Source organism: Takifugu flavidus, chromosome 13 (genome assembly GCF_003711565.1).
Source record: "Takifugu flavidus isolate HTHZ2018 chromosome 13, ASM371156v2, whole genome shotgun sequence".
Lineage (NCBI taxonomy): Eukaryota > Metazoa > Chordata > Actinopteri > Tetraodontiformes > Tetraodontidae > Takifugu > Takifugu flavidus.
The window spans coordinates 11,621,518-11,642,885 of record NC_079532.1 but is presented as its reverse complement, the minus strand read 5'-3'; the positions used below and the strand labels follow the sequence as shown (position 1 = coordinate 11,642,885).

Sequence of the window (21,368 nt, the reverse complement as noted above, 5' to 3'; positions counted from 1 at the left end):
GGCACCACTATTAGCATTTGCCATCTGAGTTGAATATAAGGGGTCATGGCTCTGCTGAGTCCAGAAAGAGCTTGACAACTGGAACAGTACCGACTGGAAAATAAGACCTCCTGGCTTCTCTGTCATCTTAGGAAGTCACGGGCACATAAAGTATCCGCTCTACGTCCCAATCCCCAGATAAAGTGGATCACACAAGTCCAGATCTGGCCTTCACCCTGCGCGCCCCCCCCGTTTTAACGTGCGAAGGAGCAGATGTGAGATGTGGAGGACCTCGTCCTGCTGACTTGTGGAATATGTCGCGAGCAGTCGATGATTCAGACGCTACCAAGTCCCTGAGAGAGTGCAGGAATCGGGTCACACTGGCGGCAGGAGCCATCACAGTCAGGCAGATGTTGTGGAATTCAATTTCCCCTGATTGCTTTGACTTTTATCCATCAGCCGCCTTCACTGTGTAGGAGGGTTCTGGAAAATGGTGCCGCTACAAATATAAATGAGTTACCATTTAAAGAAAAGGGCGGGCTTCATCAAAAACACTACGGCTGTGTCCGAAACCACCCCCTATACCCTACATAGTGCCCTCAATAGTGTGGACGCCATTTTGAAATAGTGTCCGAATTCTTAGTGAGCATGGCTGGACCCTATGTAGTGCACTCAATGTATCCCACAATGCACTGCGAAAAGTAGCATACAACCGATGCCCCCGAACTCGGTAATATATCCCATCAGCCTTTACGGTATCGCGTGATGATCTGTCAATGGCGGGTAAACGAGGAGAGATGACGTACAAATGTATGTATTATTATGTTATTATTATATGCTATTTGTTTCACATATCTTACTAGAGCGTAAAATTCTTTCACTTTAGCGGAACATTGCTGCCTCCATTTTAAATATGTTTTTGCCTTTATTATTTATATTTAGTATTTTAATCTATTATTATTATATAAAGATAATAATAGGGTAAAATATTGCATTTTCAAAGAAACACCGCTGAATGTGTTTGGGTATGTTTCAGATGCGTTAAAATTATTAAATGGACCTGGCCACTTTTCCCGGCAACCGGTTCGTTATTATTATGCGACAACATTACGTCATTTTACGTGCGCCGCAGTGTCTGAAAGCTAACTTTGGATTGGGTGCGCTACGTAGTTCACTCAATCCATGTCCCCCATGTAGTGAGTAGGGAACGAGTGAAACAGCCTATAACTGTTAAAACAATGCTGAAATCATCCCACAACCTTACAGCACTGTCATTTTTATTCCTAGGTTTTTATTCTTTGATATAAGCCTTTTCAACAATTAATGTGTTTGGGTGAAATTTAAAAAAAAAAAAAAAATCTCCTGTTGTCAGTGAAAACTTCAGAGGATGTACAGAATTAAAGCAGTAAGAACTGAACGTAGAACCGGGTGATCCAAAGCGTTCAAGACATTCGGAATCTATATTTCTGGCAACATGATAGTTAAAGTTGAAGAAATGTCTTCTTTTCTCTGTCTGATCCATTTTAAGGCCAATTCCCAGATCCGACTAACAGCAATTAAAGGCTCATTCATCCTTGAGTGAACCATACAGGAGTAATTATGACCATATGCTATTCCAAAGACTTTTAATTGCCTAATTAAAATCTTATTAAACTATTGTAGGGAGATAGGGGACATCTTGAACTTAAAGTTCAGTGGAGTTAAATTCATCAAGCCTACATTTCCTCTGGGGTTTGTGACACATGGTCAGAGGTTTAGAATTTTATCACAAGCTCCGACTGCTTCAAACATCCCTGTCCGATGCTAAAAATGTGGTGATAAATTACAGTAATGTATGGCCATAAAAGTGGATGGGCATATTTCAACAGCTCTGTCTCTGAAAGTATAACAAATGGCCAAATCAACCCAGTTTCAAAAGTGAAAATATTTGAGCTCGTCTTCCATTTCATTCCATTTCCCTCTGCCCAAATTTCCATAACAGATGTGGAGCCGGTAGAGGCGGCCTGCTGATGAAACGTAAAGTAGGAGGACGCCAAAGTTACTGAAAAAAGAACAGCAGAAACTCTGCCACAGACAGAAACCAAGAACGCCTTCCTTCCTGGACTTTATATTAAACATTTCTTTCCATCTGTTGTCGGATTTAAATGCATTTCCAGGAGAAAATGCCAGTAAAAAAAATCACCTGTGTGTGGAATCTCACTCCAGAAGAGCTACTGCTCACTACCGTGTGTGTTACTTACTCAGTCTGGCTTTGAGCCCTTTTAGTCCAAATATTCCACAATATTCCAGATATGGGGAAAAAAAACAGGATTCAGATTCCTTTTACTTTCCCTAGGAACACTTGGCAAAATGATGTAAAATATAAAGTAGCGAAAAAAGGAATTCAAGTGTTTTTTCTACTGCATAGTTTAGTTTTTGTGTGAGCTGCTCCACTTCCAGACAGCAGTCTGTCCTCCTCAACCTGCTGACCTGCTTTTCCTGTTAATGTAATAAACACCTGAATACTCTGTGTTACAACCAACTGAAACTGCAATTAGAACCAACAACGGCTCGTTAAATGATTTCGCTTAATTATTTAATCAGAGCCATGATGTAAAGCGAAATACTGAAATTCTCACCTAAAAGTGCATATTAATATATGCAGATATTATGAATTTCTAAAGGGAAAAATGAGCTCAGACGCCATTTGAGACAGGGAAACGTCTAAATTTATGTGCCTAGAGAACCTTTAGAGCTGAAGAATGTGCGTTTACGCATATTTCACAATATTTATGCAGATTACATCCCAAAACCTCCTCCGTGACCTCTGCAGACTGGTTCTATGTGATCGTCAGCGAACATCCTCGGTATGTAATTTTCCACCGCGAGGAGACTCTCAATCAAAACACTGACAAAAATGAGCTGGATGAAGTGTGGAATTGTGCTGATTGCCGATCAACCACAGCTGCAGATAGAAATCTCAGCCAATCCCCCCCCCCCCCCCCCAAAAAAAAGTGCAATATAGTGACCTATGATTGTTAGCAAGCTAATTTTCTTGCTCCACTCCCCAAACGTATCTGCTGCATCTCTTTGTGTTCCTGTACTGAGTAATGCAATACCAGTCCAAGGAAAAAGATACTCCACATCCCAGCGGTATTTCTATGAAGTGTCTGCACAAAGATCACATTTCTACGTATCTTAATCACAATTTCCAATCATTTTTTTATCAATGTTAAAACCATCTGTTATAAAAATAAAATAAAACAATCTCTTTGGTGTGTGCTTAAACCTATATTTATAATTTGATGATTAGAATCTGCATCTTATATCTAATATACGACGTTGTGCATCAAAATAAAAGACAGAAATGTCTCCATTAAACGATGTCCTTTTAATGTTCATTAATGAATTGTGTCTTTACAATAACTATATTACTCACTATATTCTACACATAATCTGCGTCATTCTACTGTGAGTATTAATTAACAGTTTGGAAATATGTGCTGACCATGTCAGTAACAGCAACAAATTCAGCAGCAATTGTTTTATAAAGGATGAAAAAAAAATTTAAGTTGATTTTTAAAGATGGGAACTAATGTAAATATTTTTCCTAAATGTTCTGTCCGATAAGGAACAGAACTATTTCCCCCCCGTCTAGATTGATTATCCGTGAAGGGCTGCAAACAAGGTGGCATGGCTGGACGCTCTTGATGTGCACAGCAAGAAGCTACATGCATTCCAGCAGCTTAGAAGTTCAAACTGTAGGCGACTGCAGACATCCGTCATGCAGACCCAATAAAAGTTTCAGGAAAAAGAGAAAAGGCTCAGAAAAAAAGGTTCCGTTTTTCCACATGCGCGTCAAAGAGGAAGAACCAACACATCTTAAATACCATTCAAATGTTCTGAGAGCCCTCAACTGGTTGCTGACCTAGTTTCAGCATCACGTCACTTCTCCGGGACGTAAATTTCGAGTCGAGACGTCGGAAATGAGTCGCTGCAGAATTAACCAAGCATTCATTTAAGCCTATGATCATTATTAGGACGATGGGATGAACTGGGTGCACAAACTGTGGACATGAACCAGAGAAAAAAGCAGTGGTAAATAAACACAAGCATTATACAACAGCAGAATCTCTTGTATCTTTTAACGCATTTACTGAAAATTAAAGTTTGCTGCGTGAATCCATGACGGCGCGCGTTGATCAAACGGACGCAAACATACTTTCTTATGCCAAATCAGTTCCTACAGCACAAGTTTAACTTCAACCACCTGTCAGAACCGGGCAACAAGGAGATGATATTTTAATAAAAACATTTTTTAAACATCATGGTGGGGGAGTTTCCCATTATTGAGAGTGTGAGTCTGGGCAACTGCCCCCCCCCATGTGGGGTGACCTGACATCTCAAAGGTCATTAGGGAGATGCACATTCCTCCTTCCAAGTCAAGAAGTCATTTAGGTCTTGGTATCCCAGTCATCTAAGCAATCAACTGGCCCCTTTAACGCCTCGATATTTAGGGTAAATTCCAATCATTGACGCCCAGCCACCTAGACGACGAGAGCTGACCTTTGAGGGGGGTGTGTTTGGTAAACCATACGAGGGAGAGGAACTCTCGTCACTCAAGAGCATCGGCCCTATTGCCCCAGCTAATGCAGTCACTCAGAGGCAAATTTGTCAGGGTGGGACAGCTCACTACAGATCCAATTGAATTTATACTTCACATTTTTGTGATGTGCCCACCCTATTTTCCCCTTTCAATTCCACTGTAGACAGCCTGGCAGGATGAAAAATTGTGGGGCCCACATTGATCCCTATAAGCTATATGATTTAATGGTTGACTGACTGTGACTATTTAACCAGACAAGCATAATAAGGGGATTAGCAGACTATCAGATGACAGACTTCAGTGCACAAGGTTGCGGGTATAAAGCCATATACGATCTGTTAATGGGACGGTAAATATAAGTTATTTGAGTCAAAGGGCTGAATATAACAACTGAGGCCACTAATCAACAGATTTCTCAAAGCCAAAGTGCAGACCTGACATGCAATCAAAGTGCACGGCCCCACGACTGGATTCACGCTGGCGTGGCGCTGATGTCACGGAGAGATTGAGGTGAAGTGATCTGTCAGGTTGAAAGCTGAGCCTCCCTGCCACGACGCCAGCATGCGGGTCAGGTTCTCGAACGTCTTCGCCTACTTTCGCAACCTAGGGAGGTCAAGGGAGGCCCATAAAATCAACAAGATAGAGAAGAATCTCAAACCCATCACGATGTTACGGGTTTAAAACTGTCCTGCAAATATAATAACAGGAAATATATATTTAAAGTTGCTGGGGGAATAAAGCATCACCCCTTTGTTACCCAAACCAGGGTGACCCGTTGACCACGGCCCAGGTCCTGTTGGAGGAGAGTCCAGCAACATCAACGGTGTTGGTTTCCTTTGAACTTCTGACTGCACCTGCATTCCGAACAGCTTCATCCCCTCCAGATGTCTGGAGGCCTCACTAGTCCCCGTCTCCTCAAGTGCCCACATGGAGGTGGATAAGTTCCAGAAAGAAGGAGGAGATGCAGGGGGATCACAGCCCCGCAGCCACTCGTGCTGCTCAAAACTTGCTGAAAGAGGCCTTAAGGTGGTTTGTGTGCTGTGTCTTAATATATCACATCTTCAGTCCAGGCTGATGAATAATTCAGATGGTGCTATCTACTCTGCCTCTCACTTAAAACATCTGCCCTGCTGGCCGCTCTGCTGGGCCTGTCTAACACTCTGTCCTGCCACAGGAAGCTTTTAGGTGGTGCGTGTCCTATGACTGTTCCATTTAACCAAGTTCCTCTATCTATATTTCCATCTTGAGCCTAATGTATAAAGCAGGGAGAGAATCAGCATATTGCTCCATGTCAAAAATCCATCTTTCACAAGACGTTTCAGGAGAAAACAACATATTTTCCATAGGCAAGTCTCTGGGCTGCCAAGGCTGAAATGGTAGGAATGTAAATAGCCCCAGAAAAAAATATACTATCATAAAGATATACAGAAACTGATGAGTTTTTTTAAAATCTTACAGGAATAAGAAATATTTTGATAACTCCAATTACACTGTATTTCCATAAAAGTCTGATCTGGGGGGGGGGGATCACCTTGAGTTGATGATGTATAACATTCCTACGCTGGGTTACATCAACACAGAAGCACAGTAAGGAGAAAACAGAGCAGAGCAAGCTGCTTTACATTCCTCAGGCCATTAAACAAAAATAAAAGCACAACTTGTGCTGATGACGGGAGGACAACTGCATGGGAGACTGCAAGGACTAAATGTGCAGCTCACACGGACACCTCCCTGCTTCCGTCATATAAATAAAGATCTCTCACGTACCGATATCAAAATAAAGCTCATCCTGTTTTCAGTGAGGTAATTAGACATTAAACAGGGATGCCTGAGAGGCTTATTAGCACCATTAGCAGAGTATAGGGCACAACCCAAATCGCCCAGAAATATGAAATCCCAGCAGTGGGGGAGGGGCAGGCCGCTAAACCAGGCTCGGCTCAAGGTTGATTTCATTAAGAAGGCCCACTATATCACGCAGGAGGAACCTGAGCGTAAACCTATAAACGCCACATGCACAGGACAAGATTGTAGATGTGCACATTTGGTGGTTCAAAATAGTCGACTGGGAAGTGGAAACACACTCCGTCTGGACAATCATGCTATTTACACATTTTGCTAGCTGGGAAAAATCATATTGCGTGTTCCCAAAGCCGTTTCATTACAGTGCAGGTTTATGTGCGTTGTGTACAGTCAAAACAAAAAGGTGCACAACAGAGAACACATGTGATCAACACGATGGTTTGTGCGGGTAAATCAGAGAAGCAACTGTACGTGTCACACCGGTGCAGACGTGGTGATTTGGCCTCGCTCCACGTCGTCGTTTCCCACATTGTGGCACCGTCCTGGACTGGGATTACACAGAGAAGCCCGCTGTGCTCCCAGAATGCATGCTTGCAGAGTTCCCATCAGTGAGTACACAGTAATAGGACTCCCTGAAGACCCGTATTTAACCTTTAGGTTACAAGTGGCTGGCCACTCCAGTGTCCAGCCCTCCTCTGCCTCAGCTATTAACTCTTTAGTTGCCCAACCTAGTCGCCACAACACGATTGACTCTGGAAAACATCTTTGATTTAACGTTGCGCACCAACAGCAAAACCCTGAAATATAAATCACCTAAAAAGAACCAATTAAAATCCCTCTTCTATCAATCTTTTACTGCATCATAAAGTTCTAATGGTGACAACGGAGAGGGTTGTTCTCCTTCAGTAAAAAATAATTCTCATTCTCGCAACAAATAAGCAACATTTTGTCTTTAGGAAAGAAAAAAAAGCAATAAGAATACTAACAATAGCACATGTAAACTGCAATCCACCAGCAATTCACACTTTGTTTAAATATGTTCTATTAATACTCCAAATAAACTGAAAGGTGTCATCCAGCAGACACACGCCCGACCCAACAGTCACACCGTGCATCTCCCAGCCTCTTAACCTGAACCCAATTATTCAGCAACCTTAACGGCAAGTTTTAACCCTCAAACAACCCTTTGAAGTTGTCAGGAAGAGTGAAAATGTCTTCACTTTCTAGGGAAATGTGGATTCTGACTGCGTAGCATGCAGACACACACACACACACACACACACACACACACACACACACACACACACACACAAGGGCAACAGTGCTATACAAACAGATGAAGGAGATGGATCAGAGCAGCCTAATGCTGGGAATATGCCCTTGGGATCTGCTGACAAAACGGAAACATGTGCATATGGGCCCAGCACAGAGGATTAGGCTGTGATAAAACAGTGAGATTCTGTTAGCTTTATTTTGGCTTCAACTTATCACTTTTGATTTCCTTTCTCCTCTACTGAAGTGAACAGATTTGTCCGTGTGCAACAGGTTCCTCGCTGATATTATTTTCCCATAAGGACAAAACACTTTCTACGGACAGATTGAAACTTTAACCCATTAAAATCCAGAACACACGTCATCACAGGAGATCCTCATTATGTCATGAACAGCGTTTTTGTGGACAGGTTTGCTTCTGGGGTAATAATATTCGACCCAGAGTGGTTTATCAGTGAGCCAAAGCTTTTCTGACAGCGTCATACAGACAGTTCATTGTCAAGGCCGTCAGTATCCAGAATGCAAGAGCCAGCTGTTTTCATTGTGGATCAAATCAAAAGAAAACAGCGGGCCGAGGTCAGCATGCATAAGCTTTTCTTCTGCAGCAGACAGAAGAATCTCCATACACGCACCACAGAAAAATAGGCTGCCGCAAATAACTTCCCTTTAGTCAACCTCTGTGAGCAAGACATGGTCCGTATCATCGTTACGTTAAACATTGTGTCTGCTCTATATAGTAAAAATTTAAAATTACTATCAAATGTTCCAAAAATTAGCATTATTGTACAACACCAAGTGTATCAATGTCCCTTTATCACACTTAAAATATAGCTAAATGGATGCTTTTAAGCCACATATTACAGAATATAAAAAGTATAATACACAGGTCAAAAGTGTGATGTAAATGTAAACTGAGTAAATAATGAACTGCTGCTGCTTGGCTTGACTTTTCTTACAGTCAAAGTCCATACAGTCAAACCTGGAGCTTTAAAAAATCCAAATGTGGTTGATCTCTTCCGAAACTTTGGGCAATTAAGGTCGTTTTTGACCTCGACACCCTTAATCTGGTGACCACCCTCACGGCAGCTGTAATAAAGAGAGATTTGAATATCTCCCAGCAGCACCTGATGTTTCCGTCATACAGCTGCCAACATCTCAGCGAGGACCTCCCTGACCAGGGTCGCAACACAAATCCTCTTAACAGTTTGACTGTGCAGCCTCTCGGCTACACCAGCCACGGGACAATTAGGACTTTCATGTCCTCGCTCTTGGCCATTAGCTTTTCCACTCTCCTCTGGGTTCAACCAAAGTTCCAGGCTGGGAGCTGATGTGTGTGCACTGCCTGGCACATTCACCAACACCATCACACACCAGTGGAGGAGTCCAGGTGGAGCGTTCTCCCCAAATTCTAATAAAAGGGTAGCTCCTACACGTCCACAGCCCTTGCAAATATAAACACAAGCTGTCCTTAAACTGGGTCCTCTAATGACTCCTCCTGGGCTGCTATCACACTGCGATAAAGACCGACCGTTGCAGGTACGGGGCGGTCGCACATCTGCTCACACCTACATATCCCCATCAGGAAAGAAACCAACCAGCTGAAAAGTTCCTTTCACAGCAAAATGGCAGAACGCCTGCTCACGGCTTCAACAGGTAACAAGAACTGCAACATGACCACTTCAATAATTCATGAAGCCACAGCAGCAAAAAGCTAAAGAAGGCGTGGGAAGTATCCAGAACAGTGTTGCTTACACTCCAGGTCCACAAATGTTCCTTTTCAGAGACCAAAAACCGGATTCCTCCACAAAACACCAAAAGAAAATACACATAAAGAGTTCAGTAGCTCCAGGACATGACAGCTCCACAGTCTCCCTCGCTGTGTCTTACTACAGACTGCAGACACTCAACCCTCTGCAGCTCCTCCCTACATGCACCGTCACAGGGAGGGGGGGCTTAAGGAGCAGGGAGGAGGGACGTGAAGGGATATCGTGACGAATTTGATGTAAAAAAACCCAAAAAAAAACCAAAAAAACCAAATGTCTTTAAGTACTACTAAATTCTTTTGAAGGAGTGAAGCTTTTTTTTTTTTAATGTAGCAGTGCAGCCAGAAAGCTAGTGAAGAAAGCTTGAAGCAATAAAGATTAAACCTCCACATGTCTTTCATTACACGACTTTATCCACAGAACTAATGGAAAGTTCCACGCAATTCAGAAATGTTAACATCTAGGCTTCGACGGAGCCTTCAGAGACTTCAATCGCAGGGACTATTTCAGAGCCAAAGAACTGCACGTACTTTTCACCAGAAGCACTTCTTCCTTGGCTGCGTGCAACATAAGAAACACTATAAAACATTATCGTAACACTGTTCAAATCCCAAAACGCCAGGTCAATAATGCCAGCGTTCCCTTGATCTGACTGCATCATGGCAGAAAAATGTCAGCACTTTATTTCCACAGCAGAAACAAGTGTTACTATTTTTCAAGTGGAATTGTTCAAATCTGTGATGTTGCCTTTTAAGCCGCTTTGTGGGGGTGGGACCAATATACTGCCCACAATCACTGGCAACAATCTGATTAGCACTGTGAAATGGGGATTTAACCATTTCCAAGCAGGACTGCAAGATCAAAACTCTAAATATTGTCTTTCAGACTCAAGTCCCACCAACCGACGGTTCTTCATGAGAAAGGTGAAGCGCTACAATATGACGTCGTGTATTTTCCCAGGATATTTCCGGGTTAAATGGAATGAAGTGTTGAAATGGGGGTTAGCAGATGCTAATTATGCTCTTCAGGCCACCGCTAAGAGGGGAGACTTGTGAGCTGGAGGTGCTGGGATCCTGAACGTCAGCTCTGTGTTAGTGGTCAAGGCCAGATTCCTCAGCTACCTAAGACATACCACTGGGATACTCACGGGTCCTCACTGATGACACCCGCCCCCCCCTTCCTGAGCTGGACCACCTGCCAGCGCTGGGCAGACAAACCTATGTAAAGAATCCATAGTGTTTGGAGGACCATTCCAGCAGATCTCTACACACAGTCGCACTACGACTGGTGTAACCATCTTAAAGTCACTTTTTCTGGTTTTGCAATTAGAAACAACAGTTACGATGAAAATGCTCATATATGTTGATGAAAAATATCGTCGTGGAAACCCAGCTTTGTTACTCAATTACTGATTTTTCTCACTTATACCGTCTCTGACACCTATTTTTGGTTCCATTTACAGCTATGTGTTGTTTACATATCTTCTAAATCGTCAATATCCTGTTAGTTTTTCAAATGTGTGATTTTTTTTTTTGCCCCCACCAAGTTTGTTAATTTATGTAGGAAACAACTGATTGGGGATTGTATGTTTCCAGCTTTTAAAGCTTAAGTTCTACACCTAAAATGTTCAGACATGGGATCAATGTGTCCTCACATGTCCTTGTTTCTCTATTGTAAACACGGTTTGAATGGTTGACCTTGACGGCTTTGAGGTTCCGGCTTAATTAGCATTCATAAACCCAAATCAACCTGTTTAGACTGCTGATCAGAACCACACAATATCCATAGTGATACATTTAATAGCATTTAATTAAAATGTTTAGCGCCTTTTTTCTCACTTTGCAGCCGATTTGTATTCCGTGCTTTAACATCCTCTTTCTCGTGTCCTTCAAATTCCAACCTTACGCATCCAACTACTGTACGCCTGCCGTGTTTGTTATTTCTGTGCACGCGAGGTTTTCGTAAAAACTACTGGTGGGTGGAACAGAGCCAAGCTGCACCCCCACAGGCCAAATGTGTATTAAATACTCTCTCGGATAGATGACGTTCAATAATAAAAACTGATTTCTTTTGTGACTTTGACTTTTCTAATGGAGCACTTTCAACTTTTCATGTTTTAAACAAAGGTATACGACTGTGAAAGCACTTGCAGAGGTGTCAGGGCGTGAATGACTCCTTTAGATTGTGTGTGTGTGTGTGTGTCTACTGTAGTGAATCGTGACCACGTGTGTGTTTCCAGCCATGTCCGTGACTCACCTCTGATCCTGTCATTAGACTCTTGCCTACACGCTTATTTTCTCTATGTCACCATCTTATCTGTTACTCACCGGTCTGAAACTGCTGCGAGACTTCCCAGCATCACCCATCACATGCCCACTGCATCATCCTACTGGGAATTTGACTCGCATCACGCCCAGTTTAAGCCGTTTCTGTGGAAAATGCCTCTGTTTTTCTAATTCCTCCCCCAAGCTTCGGACAGAAAAGTATGTTTTTGCCAGCGCTGGCGGCCAGATCAATTTTTGGATTAGCAATTTGTCAAACAGGAGCCACTGGCGCAACTCCAAAGCAACAAGACCAGTTTGAAGGGGAACAGCTCGGTTGCTCCTCAGGTGGCCCTTCATGTCGGTAGCAGCTTAAAGTCCTTTTCTTCTCTGCCTCAGATCCCCCATTTCCCCTCATATATCCGGGCGTCCACACACTAATAACTGTGTCCTCCTCCTGAAGCTGAGCACAGGGAATATAATCATGAAATTTATATCTCGCAGGGCACAAATGTCATAAAATAATGGATGTTTTATAAACGGGTAATAAAAAAAACCCAGAAAACTGTTGGTTTTTTTCCCAGTTTATGTTCAATTCACCAATGGACCAATGGATTCCTTTAATGTATTAATGCCAAGAAGCAGAATCATTTTCTCAAGCCAAAACAACTCAATCAGCAACTTAATCGCGAATGATTAAAGTTTTAAAATATACCGCCTTGACCTTCTTAAAAGGCGCAGGGATATATAATAGCTTGTGCTTTTTTCTGTTGTCACCTTGACTCAAAAAGAAACCAGAAAATATTAACAGGTTCATCCAAATGTAACATCGTTTGAAAGGGGAGCTCAATAAAATGATCATCTGTTACTATTAACTAGCAATCAAACACCATTAGTGTGTCCTTAGTGAACATTTCTAGGAATCTATAAGAGTAAACTGTGATAATGACATATTTTCTCTCCATTAAATCCACACATGCTGGGTCAATGACAAAAAATAATGGCCCCAATGAGAATATGTTGTGTGTTTGCGTCGTCTCAAAGACCAATTACTTCCCAGCAAACATGACCAGTTTCCCGTGGGGATATCAGTGAATGACCCTGAGAGCATTACACTTTCTCTTCATTGAATTCACAATACATCCCTGATCCCAAAGGGCTGTGTTGATGCGCTTATTCATCAAGCACGGGGGCTAACTTAAATTCAACGGGGGTAAATCCATAGTAGACGGAAAATTAGTGATGATTCAAACAGGGAAAACCCCGAGGATGAATTAGTTATGAACCTTCCACATGTGGGGCAGACGAGACATAAAATATTAAGTCAGCATCTGATTTAGAGTCCAGGTGAACTCCTGAATATCACCTTCCGCAGATAGAACCCCGAACCAGAAGTACGCAGCAGGTCCAAAGATGTTGATGGGGGGAAAAAAAGTGATTGGCTGAGCAACTAAACGCGTTGTAAATTTCTGGAGTGGGAAATCTGCATGCAGATAACGCCCACCGCATCAGTCACCCGGACCCTCGCTGTTACACCCAGCCTATTTCAGACTCATCAGAGTGACGCACGTGTTCCGTGGAAGTGTGACAAATAATTATCTGTTGCATAGCAAAAAAAAAAAAAATCAATCAAAAAGAATCAAGAAGGTGGAATACAAATGACCATCATGGGGTTTCTGACAGAGCCTGCACACAGGAGGGGGGGGGGATCACTCCTCACCAGAGGTTAATTGTAGCTTTCCCCCTGCACATGCTGAATTACCTCTGAACCGGCGCAGGGACAAGTCTCAGCTTTACCATGGAAACCAACACCATACCATACAACATGCACACACACACTGGGGGAGCAATTACTGTAGCATCCAGCAGTGTGGCGACTGTAAGCCTCAAGCGCTCGGACCAGCTCAGCCAACAGCGAAACAGCAAACCCATTCTGTCCATCAGACTTTACTCTACCTCTACTCATTTTTGCTCCTTTACTGTACACATTCTTTCTTTCTTCCTTTTTTAAAATCATGAGCCAGAAGAGTTACCTTCAATCAGCGGAGGACAGGGTCTTGCGGTCCTCCGTAGGAGCGGCTCTTGATCGAGTGGTGACAGAGGAAAAAGGATGCTCTGCAGGGTTCCCGAGAGATGCCAGGAGATGCAGCTGAACCGGCACCGCACACATGCATCCACCACTATCACCACTAGCGAGAGCAGCACGGCAGAGAGGGGAGGGGATGGAATATTGGAAGTGAAAAAAAAGAGAGAGAGAGAAGAGGGGGGTTGCTCTACCAGCAGCAGAAACATTACATCATAGGCTGCCTCTGTGGGAGGGTGGGTGGGAGGGTGGACGGAGGAAGGGAGGTGCTCCTTGTAGCAGCGCTCTGTCTGTCACTCTGTCTCAAGTCTAAATATAATATTTATGATGCAGGGACCGTGTAATAAGCCTCGACGGTTGCAGCCAGAAAATGAAATAATTAGATCAGCTGCTTTTAATCGGGAGCCATCGCTCTGATCTGTAGTCAGAATGCATCTGAAATGACGTATTCTACCTAATCCCCTTGGGGTGAAGGACTGTGCGTCCGCGCCTTGATCACGGGAGCCTACCTAATGTGTATTCAGTGCGGTAATTCAATTGCGTGACCCGTGACTCCTTCGCAGTGCTCAAAAAGCATGCTAATATTCAACCTCTAAAAAAGGTCATCCTGGATTTCCGCGGGCAGCTGGTACCAGCAGGTACGATCATTTGGGCTTCACATCTGGGCTCTGCATAAACTGTGCTGTCGCAACAGATTTGTGAAATACCTCTGCGGGAATCTGCTGATGCTCTGGACACATCTGGGGGGCGGCGTCTCAGCGTGGGGAGGCAGATGTAATGAGCGGCTTTTTCCACTGGTCAGCTTGTTCTCCACCTACGCTACGGCGCGCCACAGACCACCATCACGGACAACAAAGCTCAGCACCAGAGGGTCACAAAAAAAAGATACAAATACACACTCTGAAGTACGAAAATGCTGTTGAAAAGAAACACAACGCTAACGCCAGGCTAAACAAGTTCAAATCTGCAGACGATGACGATGCTTCTCTGTCAGGTTCTACTAGTTGCTCAGCAGATCCCATCTGCTTTGGACTTTCCCACTCTGCTTTTAGAGATTCAAGACATTATTGTTCTTAAATCTACATTTCTTGCAAACATCTTTTTGTTTTACCCACATTCTTTGATAACGCTATCATTTTCTGGCACCTTTAGCACCAATCGACTCAATGAAACCAGATTATTTAACACCTGATCAAATATCAGTGACCCAGAAACCCTATTTTCTCTATATTCTTTCTTCAGTTTGCCGTTGTGGATTAGTTCATCATATACCTGCTATCACTGGCAAAGAGGGATTTATGACCAAACGGTTGCAGCTACTGTATTTGTAGATGTTGGCAACAACTAGACAGTAATGACTCTGGTTTGGTGCAGAGAATCTGTAAAGCTGGTGTGTATCAGGACTCTTAACTTCAGACCAGGTGACCAGCTAAGGAGAAACCTTCATGTGTAATAAAGACACAGGTTGCAATAGTTTAATTAACCATAATTTTTCATTAGAAATATTGGAGAAGCGTTTCCTTCTGGAATTTGCCCCCTTTCCTGTGATTAGCTCGTTGCTAATGAGAATATGCTCCATATTATGCTGTATACTTTATACTTCTTTTGATTATGTTGAAAGCTTTAAAATAAGGAATTTAAAACAATGATTCATCCATATTGTTCATTACTCAATCTTTATTATATAACCTGATGGGTTCAGGACGAGGTTACAGGACGGCAGTCTTAAAGCACAAAGTAGCCGTTACTTTATGGCCTCATGTTCAGTGTGATAATGCTAAAGCTTGATAACGGCCTCATTCAAGTCATATCTGCCATCTGTGACTACAATGTATGTATGTCCAGCTCCAGGCACAGAAGAAATCTTCAAAAACAAAAATAAACCTCATATCTGTGGGTTTAAAATTGCCTATTTTGTAAGAAAAGCTTGGATAAGCGTCAACGCGTTGTAATTATTTACCAGAAAATGCAGCCCTAACCTTACAACTTGCAAATCTGACCTTCACCGCGACACCGCCGTCTCAGTCACGTCCCACCCCAAAGGGAAAACAGACACGTAAAGAGGCACTGTATGCGCAGCGGAGACGTTAATAAGTGCGACAGCGCCGGCAGAAAAATCAATCCAACTGCTCCTTTGTCCGTCTCCCTCGGTTTCAAATGGAGGGCGCATTCCTCGCCGTGTTGCCGGTTGGCTGGAACGCAGATAGAAGTGGGAAGAAGGCTGTGATTCCCAGTGTTTGGGAACGTATTGAGCAGAGGAGCCTCTGGGAAGAAGGGTACCCCCCCGAACGTAAACGGCGCCCCAGATGGGCCTGACCTTTGCTATCGCAAATTGGCCGAACCCCTCCTGACCGCAGGGGACGAGCGGCTCGGGGAGCCAGCGAGGGCCGCTGCACACAGGCCATCACTCTGCTGTCCAAACGAAAAGCCTCTTTGCCAACAAGCCGCTCCGCCACTGTTGTCGACAGAACGGCGGCGGTGAAAGATGAGACGGCGGCGCCGAGCTCTTCAGGACGACAAAAAAAGGCCGTCGCGTAAACACTGGAGCGGATGAATTCTAACAAAAAGCAATCTGGATAATTCAATTGTCGGGATCACAGAGGGGGGAAAGGCAAGTTTTGACTGATGCTCCCATATAGATCATATAGATCCCTCAGCTTCTAGTCTCTGTCAGTTTTTTATCCGTCCTGCAGCTACTGTAATGTACGTGTGTGTTTTGGTGACAAATGTCTGTCTTTTCTCAAAGAAAGTCGTAAACGGAGCGCTGACCATTAGCAGACAGTTTAAATATTTATACTCAAAAAGGGCTTTTTCCAGTAGCCTGAATCATCGACCCCGTCTGTCGGCTTCAGGTTGGACAAATTCGTCTTTGGTCACTGTCAAAGAATACTAACCATTCCAACGGTCTAGATGCTTCCATCAGGATACGGATGAAAGCGCTGCTCTGTTTTGAAATGGTGATCCTAATCCCCGGCACACAGGCCATAAAGCTGAGCGATAGCGGAGCCCCGCCCTGCTCCGGGGGCCTCAGAGGACCGGGCTACAGCGGTTATGATGAATGGGGCAAAATCATAAAATTCCATTATACCACTTTGGCATCTGACCGCGTGTTTAAACATGGCGGGCTAAAGAAATCAATCTATAAACATCTTTTTTTTTTTTTCTTCCTCTTATCCAAAGACCTGGACTTAATCATGGATGTCACCGCTGCTCCATTTCCTAATATGGTTTCCTTTTTTTTGGTTTAACAGGTTTAGCACTTCGCCCGTCAACTTACACCAGGACGAATGATTAGAAATAACAACATTTAGGGAAACAACCTGGGCTCTTTTGTTACAGAACTGTCAAACCGGTTAGCAAGTTTTGGTACTGCAGTATCGAGTTCGACGTTACCCTGGCAACGCAGTGATTATATTCACCTCACCATTCACATCCCACTCTCACCCCCCCCAGAAACACTTTGCAGTTCAACACACTGAGCTGGCAAAACAGGAACAAGACAAAAAAAAACAACCATTGTTAGTATAAAAGAAAGAAACTCGCTACCCTTTAGCGAGGTGTGAGAGGCCACATCAAACAGGTCCTCACACCCTCGTCTTTCAGAACTAGGTGCATATATTTGCCTTATTTAATTTTCTCTGAGGGGAATGTGCCCGTTGCGAAGTTAGGCTCGGTATTCCGGAGGATTAAAGTGGTCGCCGAGCACCCAAACCAACCTGCAATTGCCAGTGGTGCCTTCTCCACAAGCTGCGTATTATTCTGCTTTTTAGTCTTTGTCTGCAGTGAGCAATCATAATTTGAGGCCTGCACCTAAATGGCAGGTAAGTCAGGAACACAGTCAACCCTAAATATGCAGAAACCTGCTTTTCTTTTTTTCAAGCTGCACTAATAACAGAGTGTCATTCCAATAAAAAAAAAAAACATCTTAATTTGAAGCTGGATATGAGGGGTGGCACATGTGTGATGAACACCTGAGTAGATGGTTCTGTTTACGTCCTCCCGTCTGCTGTTGAACTCAGCAAAGGCGTAGCTGTGCTTCTTGGTTGATGCATAAGAGGAAAATGAACAGCTAGAACAGTTTAGAGCGGACATTTTGAACCAGGTTATACAAGAGGGTACAGGAAAACGTTTGTGCACCAGTATATTTTCCATTTTATGTTTAAACATGCTGCCTCTGTCAGTAACTATCTGGCCTAGATATAAATAAGCCGACGATAATAAAATGGACTGAGGCGAACATTTACAGTCCGCTATAATAAAGAGAGTAGGAGGTTTTGATGAGAATTAGAGAGCTCCAGCTTCCTCATGGACCTAGCATGAGCCATTTCATTATTTATTTAGTGTTGATAACGTTGAGCCGGGCGAGAACATACGTCTGCCCCGTTAGGTAGCTCAGGTAGGAAGTGCTGGAGGGGAAAAAGGAGAAATTATTAACTTTGCTAACATTCGTCATTGCTGTCGGGTCAATAATTCACAATTAAAGCCCTCTCGACTTGAAATGAATTTGGTGTTGCTTCATTTGTGTTTGCACAATAGAGACTAAACTGTGTTCCAATAGGTTGAGTGATTCCTATGATACCTGATAAGTTCACCCACACTTCCCCAGCCGGTAACTATTAACCAGGTCAACCGCAGGAGGACAAAGGTAATAATTAAAATTTGGTTCCAAGGTTGTTGACTATCCAGGGACTTTAGCCTCACAAATCTACAAGACTAACGGATAAAACCATAAACAATCACTCCGAAACACAATGGATCTCAGTTATGTAGCAAAGGAACTCACTAGCAATACCCCCGAGATTATTAATTAATAATGGACAAAGGTAAAACTTTCAAGGTTAATTTGTATTTTGTGTGAATTATGTCAAATAACTCAGATTATTCAGTGTGGCTAATTTAAAGTATTCTCATATGACCAGAAGTGCGGGAATGGAAATAGCTGCTCTTTGCAGATCAACACGCCCTCCCAAAAGCCCATTCATTTCCAATCCACCTGCAGAAAATGGCTATAACGTTTCATTTTCAGAGCGTAAAGTCGAAACAAGGGTGATAAAACAAAATAATGCCACTGATGCAGCAGCAGATCAGGCCTCCGCTTCTGTGCCTCGCCCAAAAATCCTCGCAGGTCACTCCTCTCTGCGGGGCCTCTAAACTTAGCTCAGCCCAGAAACAGAGCAGATCAGAGGAAGTGTGCATGCTGATGGGCCCGAACATGTGCGACAAATTTCAACACTCTCAGGCATCGCCGGCGACAACAGCAAAGACCTCTGGAGGTGACACCAGAGGGACGAATAACAACACATAAAAGCCACAGAAGACAATTGGGACGTCCAGTAAAACGCTTAAATAAATGGCTTAAAAACTTTTCCCCCTACTTCATTGTTTTGGAAATGATCTAAACTTCTGTGATTTTTCTGTTTGTGCTTTTGACCACAGGTTGCTCTAGTAGTGGATACACACATCACACATTCCATTTACAAAGGAGAGGACTGGTTCACTTGAAAGTGGATTCAATAGTACCTGTGCGTGGTTTAAAAAAAAAAGAAAAATATGGGATTACAGGGTGATTTTAGCCATCTGCCTGCCTTCAAGACTGCGTGGCCTCTGCGTGACCTGTCCCTGTACTTTGAATGATCCCATTTGTAACACTTTTTTGGGAGTAAGTGCATCTATTTTACAGAAGTGAGCACTGAAAGGTCATCCTTGAGCCACCCTTGAGTTACGTGATGCTTTCTGCAGCTCTGTTGCAGTGTGTACTAGAAAAGTACAGTACTGTCCTGTACTATGGAGCTGAGACGTGTCCTAGAATAAGACTATTTACTGGCACCAACGACGGGTTTTAGGTCGTTTGAGTCAATTACTGAAGATGAGGTTAAATGCAATTCATGCCACACAAATGTTACGCATTCATGTGTGTGTGACACTAAACAAAGAGTTAAACTATGGCTCTAAGGTTAAAAAAGAACATTATCACCCAGGTTTTTGTTGACTTGGTCACAATATGTTTATTTTAGGATTTTTCCATGATTCTTGACTGGTGGTTTCTCTGTTGCTTCCACAGGAATGAAAAAAAAGGTTGTTTTGTTTGTATATTTGAGCAAATCTGACTGCACTCATCTGAACACATCGACCAGCAAAAGGAGAGTTTATTCATGCACTATTCTGCGGGGCATAGCAGGGGGCTGCCTGCTTTTATTTTAGATTAGCCACCGGCTGCCAGATAGAGCAGCTGCAGCACAGCTACAACATGGTGGCGATGTTCTGGGCGAAACATGGGCTGGAGCTTTATGGAGCGATGGCTGACTTCATACTCAACAGATCTAACTGGATTCCCAAACTGACTCCTTTCCTCTCCTGCGGAGTGCGGCGCCATCGAGCCGTTGTTGTCTCCATCAGTACAAGAAGCTGAGGAAGCTACCGGACACAATCGGGTCATCTGTGTGTTTAATATCAGGCTTTAGCTGCTGGAATCTGGAGTCTGTGCTTATGAGTTCCAGACAGTCACATGATCTCGATATGCTATAATTAACATAAATGATCTGCCGCCCTTTGGACTTTAACATGTGTCTCAGTGTTGTAGCTAGAAACAGTTAAAGATACTCTAGACTTTTTTTTTTTAGTGGTGTTTGTCTGTTTGTGCATGAACTGAAGTGGCCACATTTGGGAGCCAGACGCGGATCGTCGGCTCATAAACGCAGCAATTAGAATAGAAATGAATGCACACGTGTTGAGTCCATACGGTCAGCTGCCAACAATGGTCACAGTGGTGTGTGTCAGGAGAAAAAGCAACCTCTTACCCAGTTGAGAAGCCCTCTGCAGCAGCCTGGTTTATGGTCTGTTCACCGTCTCTGGACTGTTTGGGTTCCAAGAAGACGTTTCACCTCTCATCCAAGTATCTTCATCGGTTCTAGCTGACTGTTGGGGAGTTCCGGAGACCTTTACTGCTCCACTCTCATTATGCAGGTCGTTGAAACTCAGCTTGGGGTTCGAGAGAGGAGTGAAAGAAGCCATCCATGTCAAACTGGAAAGACCGTCATTAAACAGAGGTGGGGGTCTGAGACGTCACCTCGCACCTGTTTACAATACACTCTTGAAAAACATCCCCAGGAAGAGAAGAGGCCATTCACAGGTGGCCACTAACGAACCCTAATGTGCCAAGTTCCAACGACCCGCATAATGAGGGGCGGAGCAAGCAACAACCAGGTGACCGAAGCTCCAAATGGGCTAATGGCTCCTGAAGAGTAGAAGTGTCTGGAACTTCATGGAACCCAAACAGTTGACAAAAGGTATTTTCATAACTGAATCATCAGCAAAGAGAGCTCTCAGACATCTAAGTACAACAAAGTGATAGAGGAGTTTTAGCCCCCCACCCCCCAACCTTTAACTCTATATGTTACTGATTTTAAACAAGACATATGCCCACATCTATGCTCCTCCTCTGTGGATGAAAAGCAGCGAGCTACTACTCTGAGATAAAAGAGGCTTTACAAAGGACCCACATGTGACAAGAGCTGAAAACGATCCCTTCTGCCGTAACTGAATATGTCATCAAAGCGGAGACCTGCAGCACAACATGACACACAGGGCGATTGAATGTCGCCCGCCTCAGGAGGGCTGCTGGTAGA

General features: G+C 43.5%; 1 protein-coding gene across 3 annotated transcripts in view; it reads right to left on the bottom strand.

Moving 5' to 3' along the window:
* The window catches only part of sema4ba (sema domain, immunoglobulin domain (Ig), transmembrane domain (TM) and short cytoplasmic domain, (semaphorin) 4Ba), a 38,795-nt gene extending 17,996 nt beyond the window's left edge, over positions 1-20,799 (bottom strand). The window contains exon 1 of one of the 3 annotated variants that reach the window (XM_057053166.1): positions 20,541-20,799. The gene's annotated coding sequence lies outside the window, so the exon portion shown is untranslated. Of the gene's footprint in view, positions 1-9,388; positions 9,547-13,693; positions 13,869-20,540 lie in introns of those variants that run through there. The other 2 variants (XM_057053164.1, XM_057053163.1) reach the window with 2 other exon arrangements.
* Positions 20,800-21,368: the final 569 nt, after the last annotated feature.